Here is a 13,155-nt window from a genome sequence, read left to right as displayed (position 1 = left end):
AAGCACCAAAAGTTGGTTAAATGACCATGGTGTTGGTGTGCTTGACTGGCCAGCAAACTCACCAGACCTGAACCCCATAGAGAATCTATGGGGTATTGTCAAGAGGAAAATGAGAAACAAGAGACCAAAAAATGCAGATGAGCTGAAGGCCACTGTCAAAGAAACCTGGGCTTCCATACCACCTCATTAGTGCCACAAACTGATCACCTCCATGCCATGCCGAATTGAGGCAGTAATTAAAGCAAAAGGAGCCCCTACCAAGTACTGAGTACATATACGGTAAATTAACATACTTTCCAGAAGGCCAACAATTCACTAAAAATGTTTTTTTTATTGGTCTTATGATGTATTCTAATTTTTTGAGATTGTGAATTGGTGGGTTTTTGTTAAATGTGAGCCAAAATCGTCACAATTAAAAGAACCAAAGACTTAAACTACTTCAGTCTGTGTGCATTGAATTTATTTAATACACGAGTTTCACAATTTGAGTTGAATTACTGAAATAAATGAACTTTTCCACGACATTCTAATTTATTGAGATGCACCTGTGTGTGTATATATATATATATATATATATATATATAGAGAGTACATAAAGTAAATAGGATATTTGAGGCTCCTTTAAAAGGGTGTGTGGGAGATCTTCACAAGGTTCTGCTGGTGTGACAAGTGAGGAATCCCAAATGGTGCCTTGAATATCATTTTAACAGTGAACAGACAAGTTGCACATGGCAAAAAGCATACACCAAGGACTCTGATTCACCTTTCCAGCAAAAAAATGCTTGTAATCTAATCACCAAACACAATGTCTTCAATGTCTTCTTTTTCTCTGTCGTTCTCTTTAAAATCCACAATAAATCCACCAATATTTCTTGTACATTTATATAATCGACACTGTTTTTTTAAAGCCTTTATGGGTGTTTCTTCAACTCCAGGCAATTTTATGTCCTAGGGGTTGATTGTAATTAATACTTTTTTGTTACATAGTATGATGATCACATTAAAACTGACTAAACTTAAACATGATTACAACTGAAATTCTTAACCATGACTTTTATTTTTGGTATACTTTTCAAATACCTTTTACGTATAGATTATGGAAGAAGAAAAATCAACGTAAATAACACTTGTGAGCATAATATTGCATATGGTGTCATTACCAATCAAGCTGTAATTTTGCCAGATTATCCAAAAAGTGTAAAAGTTTCATTACATTTTATTTAAAAAAATAAAAACCTAAAAATGTCCAAAATGTCCATCTTTCCATCATTTCCACCATATAATTCTGTTGACACTACAGAATTTAAGATGTGGTGGAAATGACATTGTGGAAGGAATTTTCATGAGATTCTGAAAGAATAAAAAAAAAAAAAAAGAAAAACCTTCTCTAATCCATGCAAAGTGTGAAAAATGTTTGAGCGACACTTTACTTTCTCTGAGTCCACAGTGCTAAAAGTGCCCAAAGTTGAAGAAACACCCATATATCATTGTCTATTCTAAACAAATGATAAATATCCTTTCAAAAGAATGGTGTAGAAGTTCGAAAACACTCTGTATTTTACACTCTGGGGTCAAATAAAGTGGCTGTCTGGACTGGAACCCTCTGTAAACCATTCAAAGTCTGCCAGTATTGTTTGTAGTTAGACTTTCTGTGACATTAAACACTCTGTTAACAATACGATGACTCCTAACACCATACTGTAAGTGCATTCATTAGAGTCAAAGCAGGAAACACCATAAACACCATGCAGTATTACTGTGTCGTTTTCAGAAAGATTATACTCAGGTTGGCAAAAACAGCACTAATTCATAGTCTGAGAAGAAAGGGCATTTATTTTTCCTTTTCAGCTTTGCACTTGGTGGTCACACTAATTGTAGCTTTTAAAACTCAGAGAGTGATTTATGACACTCCCTTTTCTCAATTTTTGTCCATCATTTCGTCTCAAAAGTATTACAAAGTATGATATAACAGAGGCAGGTCATTTTTAGGACTGAACTGAAATAGAGCTGAATTGAAGTATCACTTTTGTGCAAGGAGGATGAATCTTTTCAGAACAAGTGTACAGGAGTTCCTGAAAGCTATTTGACCTCTGATGAAAACACTTCAGCGTTTTAGTGATTAAGCTTGCTGATTGTACTGTACTGTATGTTCTATTCAATATTAAGACAAATGCTGGTAAAAGGTAGATGCCAGTAAAAGGGAAAACAACCATGTCTTTAGGATGCACATGTTATGGTTTCCTGACACAACTCAGGTTTAATTTACTGCCCCTCTGACAAAACCATTGCACCCCACTCACTCCACCCAAATAAAAAACGCCCTAGACTACACTGCTGGATTTCTCTCCCAAAGCTTCTCCCCACTTCAGACATATGCCTTTACAGTTTGATTAGTTGGTAATCTACCATACCTGACAGTTCGACTACGTGTGATCCTTGTGAAACCACTACAATTTTAACTGATTTCTCTTTGAGAATGGACTTGAAGTGCAGAACTCAGATAGATGCTGGTCTAAAATATGCCTCTAAATGAAAGACCTCATCATTGCTTAAGCTGTATACTTATACAGTATGTCTATGTTGTTTTCTTTTGGGAGGAAAAGTGTTTCTCTTATCTTGTTTCTAGAACCTTGTTTTAGATGCCACTTACTGTCTTCCCACCAATGAAGACAAATGGCAAGACCAGCTGATATGTAGACAGAGGGTTAGACAGAAAGACCAACAGAAAGACAAAGTATATAAAGTATAAGTTTATAAGTTTATAGTATAAGAATAAGTTTATAAAAATGCAGAAAGGAAATGTACAGTATATTAAAGAACTGTATTTATGTCAAATGTGCTTATAAACTGCGCTTTACTGTTGCTTGTTTGAGTCATCAGTTTATCGAGACATAGCAGCAGGGAAGACAAAAAGAGAGACCAAAAGTGCTGAGTAAGCATGCGGGTAATGTGGGTGGCCCTCCACAAACCTCACTCAAACAACATAAATACACATACTCAGAGTTTCTCTGACCTCCATTCCACATGCTGAATGCATACAGGTCTGAAAACAGTAACTGTGGGCATGTAAGATCTGAGCAGTTGTGGGGGGTGGGGGGGGGAGGGGTGGGGTGAAGGCTACAAAAAAGCATCTTGGATTTATTAAGATTGAACAAAAACAGTGATGGTGTTTGACAAATAGACAATAGCTAATTATAACTAGGGATGTGTGAGACTAGTCAACTAAACGATTCTGATGCTGCTAGTCGACACTGGATTTACTAGTCGGTTAATATTTCCCCCCATTAAACGTATCATCATTTTTACACATTTACATTTGGCTTTATATTTTTACAGAGGCTGCACTTAAATTACTGTCATATTAATGTTACATATTTTAAATAGAATTAATAATACAAATATTATTTTAAAAAGAGGATATCTGGAGCAGATTCAACTTTTCATTTCAACTCAGTCTGCACGTGCTTCTTCCCTCTCTCACTCGTGGCGCATGCAGGAAAATGTCCTCTCGCTACACAAGAAAACTCAGCAAAGCAGTTATGAAATCACTTCGGTGGTGGTGCGAGACTCGGATTTCCAAACGTTTGAAAGTCCCTATGGATGTTTTCACATCTATGCATGCTTGTAAGTTATTTTCCCGCCAAGCGGGCTTTTTCAAGCACAGGATAACCGCCTCTGGGGCCGGATTCACGAAACGTTCTTAAGAAGAAATTTCTTCTTAACTACCGTTTTCTTCTTAATTTGTAACTTAAGAAAAAAAGTTAATAATATTTTGTGTTCCCGATTAAACTTCTTAAATCTTTTTTCTTAAGATTGGTAGTTAAGAAGAAATTTCTTAAGAAGCATTAAAATTCTCGAAAAAACAAAACAAAAAAAAAACATTTTTTAATATCGTCGTAAATAACATCTTCAAGTTAACCTCACAGTTGTCTTAAATCTTAAAAGGTAAGATTTTACTTGGTTTTTCATGTTGAGTCTGAAGTCATTTTAATTAGAAATGTTATTTTAGACCAAAAAACGTTTTTAATTATATATGTTTAATTATATTTTTATTTTCAGCTTGTAAACCATGTAAATGTTATCACTAAATTCAAACAATAAATGTTGTTTTGAAGCTTCTTAATGTGGTGACCAATCATGCTAATTCAAATGGATGCACTGCATATGTAGCACTCTCTCTCCACGATCTTTAGAGTTCATAGAAACATAATAATTATAACATTAGAAAGCTGAGACTTTCTTTTTCTCCCCCATCCACATCCCTATCGGAGTTGGCCACAGTGGAGACAGCCTCCGCCACCCTTCCCCATTTACTTTCTGATGTTATTTTATTATCAAGCTTTCCAAGGAGAACATTTTCCTTGCAGTAATTTCCTCAACAAGAACATCCAGCTCTTGTCTCCTGAAGTTTTTGTTTCTTTTCTTTTCCTCCATGTCAAATTAAAAGTTATCAAATGGTTAGCAGCAAGTAAATTCTCCTTTGACGGTTAATGTTGTTAAACGAACACATCTCACGCACTTTACATTCAAAAAACTTATCGCGAGGTTAATCTGCTACTTAAAAAATACAATAAAAAGGTTAATAGATAAATGTATCATTACGATTTACCAGTGTTGAAGTGTTGAATTTGTGGTAGGCTATTAGACAAGGCAACTCCATGAGCAGGCTGATCAGACAATGTCAAAGCCTGTCTTTTTATTCTGAAGAAAAAAATTAAGATGTTCTTAAGAAAATATTTGAGAACTTAAGAATTTATCCTAAGAACTTTCTTAATTTTTTTCTTAAGAACATTTTCGTGAATCTGGCCTCAGGTGAGTCAGATCCACTGATATATAAATATAACTGGATCGCTGACGCAGCGTAAACTGCCTGCAGGAGTTGAAGCCACCGGAATTGTTCGGGCAGCCATCTTTGTTTGCCCAAATTCTTATAGCGGGTCACTGACTGACAGGTGAAAACACCCCCCATCTCCGACCTGCAGATATGACAGTTGCATTTCGCCCTCTAGTGACAATCACGTTTAATGTTTAATTTGCTTATTATGGATAATATTCATTATGAGGGAGAAGATATATTCCGAATGCGATGTCAGAGCATTCACCTGCCCCGGTGTTCAGTCTATCATTGCAGCACAACAATCACCAAAGGAAGCTGGAAAACTGTCCACAAGTTGTAATGCAAGTAGGAAAAGCTGTAATATCTGCTTGTTTAGGGTGACAACATGTCTTTACCCCCGAAAGGGACTTTAAAAAAAGTCAGACCGGGATTTGCTTGTTTTCATATTGAAGTGCTCTCTGTAGTCAGTTTAATTCATTGTCCTCCAGTCTAACCCGTATCAGTTTAATTTGAACCAGCTTTGCTTTGCACGCCCGCTGCGTGTGTGATAGAGGGGGAGAGAGCGCGCTCTTATACAAGTGACCGCGAGAACAAGGCACTTTTTGATAAAAACATAAAACAAGTAACTCTGAACAAACACTTCGATGTTCACAATAAGTTAGTCTGAAAATGTTTGTATCTTACCTCAGTTTCAGTGAACTTGTTTACATTCAGCTGATTTGTTTGCTGATGAAGTTTGATAGAGGTGGATACTGTTTGATACAGTAGATATTCATAACATGCTCGGGCTTTCAAGAAACAAGAACAATTCCCGACTTTAAATAAATAGATATTTACATGTGTAGGACATTTGCGTTGTAGGGATGTACATGCAGATTTCAGATATAAAATCGGTGACTAAATGACTTATGTTTACTCGCTGAAATTAGATGATTTCCTGTTAAGTCAATAGTGATAGGCCTATTGGAATGTTGGGCATAGCAATATGGCGGCACAGTGGCTTCACTGATATGACGTCATGAGCAATCCAGTTCTATAGCTTCTGGGAACGTGACGTCAGCAACGCAATACATGTTGGGACTTTAGGACACGGAAGCTGTGGTGGATCCTGTGTTGTATTGGAAATAGACAGTATAGTTTGTATTATACAGATAAAAATACGTAACAGTGGTGAATGCTTGTTGTGTAATTAACTGCCATAATCGCACTCACGACCGGCGTGGAAACCGTATTTCAAATGGAGTGCGATTGGTCCCCACCCCATCGTAACTGTTATTGGTTAACGTTCTTTACAGAACAGCTGTCATATCAGATCAATGGCTAATGCATGACTGCACGTCATAAAATGTGCAACTTTTCAGTGCATTTTTTTTTCTCTCGTTGATTTGCCTTAGCCTAATTATTTTCAACAATGTCCTGACTGTTTTAATATGTTAAGTAACTTTTACTTGGTGAATTCCATTTTGAATTCACTGTTATGTGGTGACTGATGTAAAGGTGTCTTCACATATCAGTCCTCTTTAGGAGAACCCGTGGCTTGTAAATGGACCAAAAAGTGAACTCAGTTCTCTTCGCCCTCACACTGGAATGGACCTTGAAAGTGCACTTTTATTTTATATTATTATTAGAGCACTATTACAAGGCCAATTAAAGTTTCAATTTTGTAAAATACATACTGGCCCGAGTGCTAATCCTTCAGGGAAGAAAATTCCTTCAGGGAGAACATGCAAAGCACCAGATGATCAACAGCTCTGTCCTTCCTCAGTTTGCTCAAAAATTCAAATCAATATCCACCAGACAATTTGTGAGAGATGTGAGGAATATAAGGGGAGAAAGAAGTCAGAGAGTATAGAACATAGTAACTAACCAAGTCAATAATGGCTAAAAAAGTATCACATGGAAAACAAAGAAAAAGGAAGCAAGTAAATCTAATTTCCGCCCCCAAAGATTTATCAATTCAATTCGTAGCACTGATCAGTGCTGGCCTAAGAGCGACATCTTGCGGTGAGTATGAAAAGTGCATCTCAGGTGTCTGGGGCTGTGATATAGCCAGGGTTGGGAGGTTTACTTTTGAAATGTATTCCACTACAGATTACAGAATACATGCTGTAAAATGTAATTTGTAACGTATTTTGTTGATTACTCAAGGTCAGTAACATATTCTAAATACTTTGGATTACTTCTTCAGCGCTGGTAGATTTTTTCACTTGTTTTGACTATAAAAACTCTGCCAGTACAGTAAGACAAAATACACATGTTAAAAATACATTCTCTGAAAAACCTAAATATCTTATGCAGTGTTGTTTCTAAAACAAGATTAATCAAATTGTTCTTGTTTTAAGGATTTTTAGATATTTTTACAGGAAAACAATACAAAAATTATTATCAAGAATACGATTTTTGCCCTAATATCAAAGGTCTTACTAGAAAAAAGAAATTATGATTCAACGTGAATTTTCTTGATAAAAAAATACGATCGTGTCTGGTAACATGTACATATAAAATGGCCAGAAATAGTAGTTTAGCTTAGCGTAAAGCTGACAATTTACACAAGGTTTATTTCTATTTCTTCTGCTCCAAACTTACTTTAAACTTACTTCTCTGTCTGCTCGTATGAATGTAACACATCATAAGAAAGTGTTTCACCGCTGTTCAAATGCACTTTGGATTGCATCATTTATTTGTATAAATGTTTTCCATCTGAAAGGACTAAATATTAAATGAAACAAATGACAATAAAATGCAAAGTAATCTCTTCAGTAATCAAAATACTTTTTGAATGTAACTGTATTCTAATTACCAATGATTTAAATTGTAACTGTAGTGGAATACAGTTACTTATATTTATTATTTTAAATACGTATTCCTGTTACATGTATTCCGGTACTCCCCGACCCTGGATATAGCCATTGCTATAATTCAATAATACTTCAAATCTCTGTTGATACAAATGTATCTATAAGATACTCAACACATGCCTTATTTTAACACACAGGTAATCTAACTATCCGTGTTCTGTTTTTAGCGAGTTATTAACTATTTCTTTTTTTTTTTTTTGCATAGGATTGTCTCATAGCACATTCATGTGACTCTATGCTGCACAATTCAGACCTTCAGACTATGTACCATGTGTCTCTATTAAAAGTGCCTCTGTCTCACATTTAAAGACCTGTTATTCCCCAAAAAGCAGCATCTCCTCTGTTCATTCCTGGATTCCAAGCTTCTCATTGGATTGCATCACCTCCCTGTTTGTTTAGGCCAGAAGAATAGATGAGTGAAATGATTACCTGTAATCAAGACACCTTCTTGGAAACACATTTACCACCTCTGCAAGTGATCAATGATGCATTGAGCTCAGTATGTAAACAGAAAGCTGTTTTGAAAAGTTTTTTTTAACTTCCGTATGGTGGCGCAAGTGGCATTTTACACACTTCAGCCTTAAGTCTGACTGCTAAAGCAGGGGTTTTTGAACTTTTCGATGCCAAGGACCCCAAAATCTAATGATCCCCTTGCGAGGACCCCAAGTTATTTATTTTTATGTATAAAATCACATTTATAATGTGTGACAAAAAACTAAATAAATAAAATAAGAATAGTGATATTATAAAGACATGTTGTTTGCAAAATTTAATAATTGCTTTTTATATTGTTATTGCATTAAAGACAAAAGAAATTATTAAATATTATATAGAAAATATTTAGTCTCTATTAAGTTGACAGTGAAGCGAAAAATTTTCAATTCAAATGTATTTGTACAGCGCTTAACACCGTTCAAGTATAATCACAAAATAAGTACAATCTATGTACATTGCAAGGAATGCGAGATAAACAATTAGAAATAAGATTTTTTTTTACACAAAACTACAGGTGCATCTCAATAAATTAGAATGTCGTGGAAAAGTTCATTTATTTCAGTAATTCAACTCAAATTGTGAAACTTGTGTATTAAATAAATTCAGTGCACACAGACTGAAGTAGTTCAAGTCTTTGGTTCTTTTAATTGTGATGATTTTGGCTCACATTTAACAAAAACCCACCAATTCACTAACTCAAAAAATTAGAATACATCATAAGACCAATAAAAAAAAACATTTTTAGTGAATTGTTGGCCTTCTGGAAAGTATGTTCATTTACCGTATATGTACTCAGTACTTGGTAGGGGCTCCTTTTGCTTTAATTACTGCCTCAATTCGGCGTGGCATGGAGGTGATCAGTTTGTGGCACTGCTGAGGTGGTATGGAAGCCCAGGTTTCTTTGACAGTGGCCTTCAGCTCATCTGCATTTTTTGGTCTCTTGTTTCTCATTTTCCTCTTGACAATACCCCATAGATTCTCTATGGGGTTCAGGTCTGGTGAGTTTGCTGGCCAGTCAAGCACACCAACACCATGGTCATTTAACCAACTTTTGGTGCTTTTGGCAGTGTGGGCAGGTGCCAAATCCTGCTGGAAAATGAAATCAGCATCTTTAAAAAGCTGGTCAGCAGAAGGAAGCATGAAGTGCTCCAAAATTTCTTGGTAAACGGGTGCAGTGACTTTGGTTTTCAAAAAACACAATGGACCAACACCAGCAGATGACATTGCACCCCAAATCGTCACAGACTGTGGAAACTTAACACTGGACTTCAAGCAACTTGGGCTATGAGCTTCTCCACCCTTCCTCCAGACTCTAGGACCTTGGTTTCCAATGAAATACAAAACTTGCTCTCATCTGAAAAGAGGACTTTGGACCACTGGGCAACAGTCCAGTTCTTCTTCTCCTTAGCCCAGGTAAGACGCCTCTGACGTTGTTTGTGGTTCAGGAGTGGCTTAACAAGAGGAATACGACAACTGTAGCCAAATTCCTTGACATGTCTGTGTGTGGTGGCTCTTGATGCCTTGACCCTAGCCTCAGTCCATTCCTTGTGAAGTTCACCCAAATTCTTGAAACGATTTTGCTTGACAATCATAAGGCTGCGGTTCTCTCGGTTGGTTGTGCATCTTTTTCTTCCACACTTTTTCCTTACATTCAACTTTCTGTTAACATGCTTGGATACAGCACTCTGTGAACAGCCAGCTTCTTTGGCAATGAATGTTTGTGGCTTACCCTCCTTGTGAAGGGTGTCAATGATTGTCTTCTGGACAATTGTCAGATCAGCAGTCTTCCCCATGATTGTGTAGCCTAGTGAACCAAACTGAGAGACCATTTTGAAGGCTCGGGAAACCTTTGCAGGTGTTTTGAGTTGATTAGCTGATTGGCATGTCACCATATTCTAATTTTTTGAGATAGTGAATTGGTGGGTTTTTGTTAAATGTGAGCCAAAATCATCACAATTAAAAGAAACAAAGACTTAAACTACTTCAGTCTGTGTGCATTGAATTTATTTAATACACGAGTTTCACAATTTGAGTTGAATTACTGAAATAAATGAACTTTTCCACGACATTCTAATTTATTGAGATGCACCTGTATATGTAAATGTTTTAATTTATTACTGTTAAAATCTATTGCTGTCAATAGAATTAAATTATCAACCCCATAATTTGCAACTAGTCATTAGAAAGTAGAATGAAACACAATAATGTCAAGTGCTAACCTTTTTAAAATGTTTAAAAAAAATAGCATTTCTTTTCCCTGACCCCAGAGCACCCCCTTACGGCCCACAGGGGGTCCTCGGACCCCAATTTGAAAACCAAAGGACTATTAGAGGCTTCAGACCGAACACATTCTTGTGCTAAAGTTATTGTGGTAAAATAATGTTTTTTTTTTTTTTTTAGGTATCACAAAGAATAAAACAGAACACAGGTGTCTCGAGAGACATTTTAACAGTTCTTTTAACTTGACAAGGTGTCTAAATAAACTGCACTGAAAAAACAGCAAGACGTGCATCGGTCAAAGACCGATTAAAGGGATAGTTCACCCAAAAATGGAAAAATCATTTTCTCACCCTCATGCCATTCCAGATGGGTATTACTTTCTTTCTTCAGCAGAACACAAACAAAGAGTTTTTTTAAAAAAATATCTCAGATCTGTTGGTACTTAAATGCAAGTAAATGGTGAACAAACCTTTGTAGCTCCAAAAATCACATAAAGGAAATGTAAAAGTAATCTATATGACTCCAGTGTTTAAATCCATATCTTCAGAAGCAATATAATTGGTGTGGGTGAGAAACAGAACAACATGTATGTCCTTTTTTTTTACTCTAAATCTCCACTTTAACTTTCACTTTCAGATGTGAACATGAAACTAGGCACCACATGTGACTTTCAGATGTAAAAGTGAAAGTGGAGATTTAGAGTAAAAAAAGAACTTACATTTTGATCTGTTTCTCACCCACACCTATTAAATCACTTCTGAAGATATGGATTTAACCACTAGAGTTGTATGGATTACTTAAACATTTACTTTATGTGATCTTTGCAGCTACAATGGTCTGGTCACCATTCACTTGCATTTTGAGGACCAACAGAGCTGAGATATTCTTCTAAAAATCTTTGTTTGTGTCCTGCAGAAGAAGGAAAGTCATACACATCTGGGATGGCATGAGGGTGAGTAAATGATGAGATAATTTTTATTTTTGGATGAACTATCCCTTTAAAGGAATGTTCCAGGTTCAATACATGTTAAGCTCAATTGACAGCATTAGTGGCATAATGCTGATTACCACAAAAAAAAAAAAAAAAAAAAAAAAAATGCAAAAATCTGGTATACAGACACTGAAATGGAAGTGAATGGGACCAATCTATAAATGTATAGCCAAAAGACAATATGTGTGTAAAAATGACATTAGTGTGATAAAATTGCTTAAACCCTGTAATCCTGCAAAAACAACGATTTAAACAACTGTACAGCTCAAATAATACACAAGATTTTACAGAAGAATTCATGTAAGTGCCTTTATAAAAATTATAAACTTCACATTTCTGCCTTTAAACCTTCCAAAAATTGGCCCCAGTCACTTCGACTGTAAGAGCCTCACTGCAACCTCGATTTTGCATTTTTCTTTTTCTTTTTAAAGAAATGGAGGGACGAGATGAAATAAAATTTTGTATTAACATTATGCTATAAATGCTGTCGATTGAGCTTAACTTGTGTTTAACCTGGAATATTCCTTTAAGCACTATTCAACAGGAATTCAGCAAAACCACCAATTCTTACTATTAAAAGCTTAAGGGACAGGCCTTTCTTATTACACCATCGAATGGACTAAATGAGGTGCACTAATAGGCTAACACACTGTAAAAATGTTTAGTAGTAAGCAATAGTGTAGTAGATAGACTAACAATCTTCCTAAGAAGATCAGAAAACAGTTTGTTCAGTTGAAGTGCTTCAGCTGGTGTAATTTTAATGTACGAAAGAGTTCTTATGTCTGACTATAGGTAGCTGTTTTAGTCAGCGGTCAATAGGTGGCACTATTTGTCTCTGTCCTCGACAGTACGACAGCCTTTACATATTCTAATTTTGCTTTCAAGGTAAACTTATGTCATAGGGTACAACGGGACTAAAGGCACACCTTAAGTAAAATTAGCTGCTTCTTTTTTTTTTTTTTTTTTTTTTTTTTTTTAATGGTACCAAAGTGTATCAAGATTCAAGGAATACATTTATTTGTATAGGTTACCGATGGAGCAACACAATTTGTATGAAAATAAATAACAACAGAAGGTTGTTTTAAATAAAATTCTTCTTCTTCTTTTTTAAGGTTAAGGTATTGTGTATAGTAACAAACAGGTGTTTAGGAAAGCCCTGTGGTAGTTGTTGATACTATTTAGTGTTTTGGGAGAAAATACAATCATAAGAGCCTTTTACCCCAGGGAGCCTTTAAGCTCGTTGTACCCTATTATAAAATGCAAAATGTAACCTTAAATTTTCGCTTACCTGAGCAGTAATAAAAAATAATTAACATTATAGTTAAAATAAAAATGAATAAACTGTGAAATAAGTAAGTCCAACACATTTCCCTTTTAATTGATGTCATAACACAGCCTAAGGCTACCCTTTCGATTTATCTCCATTTATGAAGGGATTTTTGGAAGTTTCCTTGAAATGAAAAGATACACTATCGTTGTAACTATTCTGACTCGACAGAGGAAGCAAACTTGAAATGCAGCTCCTATGTCGGACAATCCACTCATTTCTCCTGCCAGCACAGAGAAAGACGCCAGTCCCTTTGACTGATGTTCTTACCCGCCAGTGAATTGAATGGATGTGTGGCAAAGCTCAAATCACAGCAGAGAAGGGGCGGAGCTTTCTCGGAATAGCCTCTTCGATATTACGTCATGCGCGAGCGAACAGCTGGTCCGTTTCGAGACCTGAAAATGTGTACAAGCGTTGCGATATAAAA

Source organism: Myxocyprinus asiaticus, chromosome 4 (assembly GCF_019703515.2).
Source record: "Myxocyprinus asiaticus isolate MX2 ecotype Aquarium Trade chromosome 4, UBuf_Myxa_2, whole genome shotgun sequence".
NCBI lineage: Eukaryota > Metazoa > Chordata > Actinopteri > Cypriniformes > Catostomidae > Myxocyprinus > Myxocyprinus asiaticus.
This window is presented reverse-complemented; position numbering follows the sequence as displayed.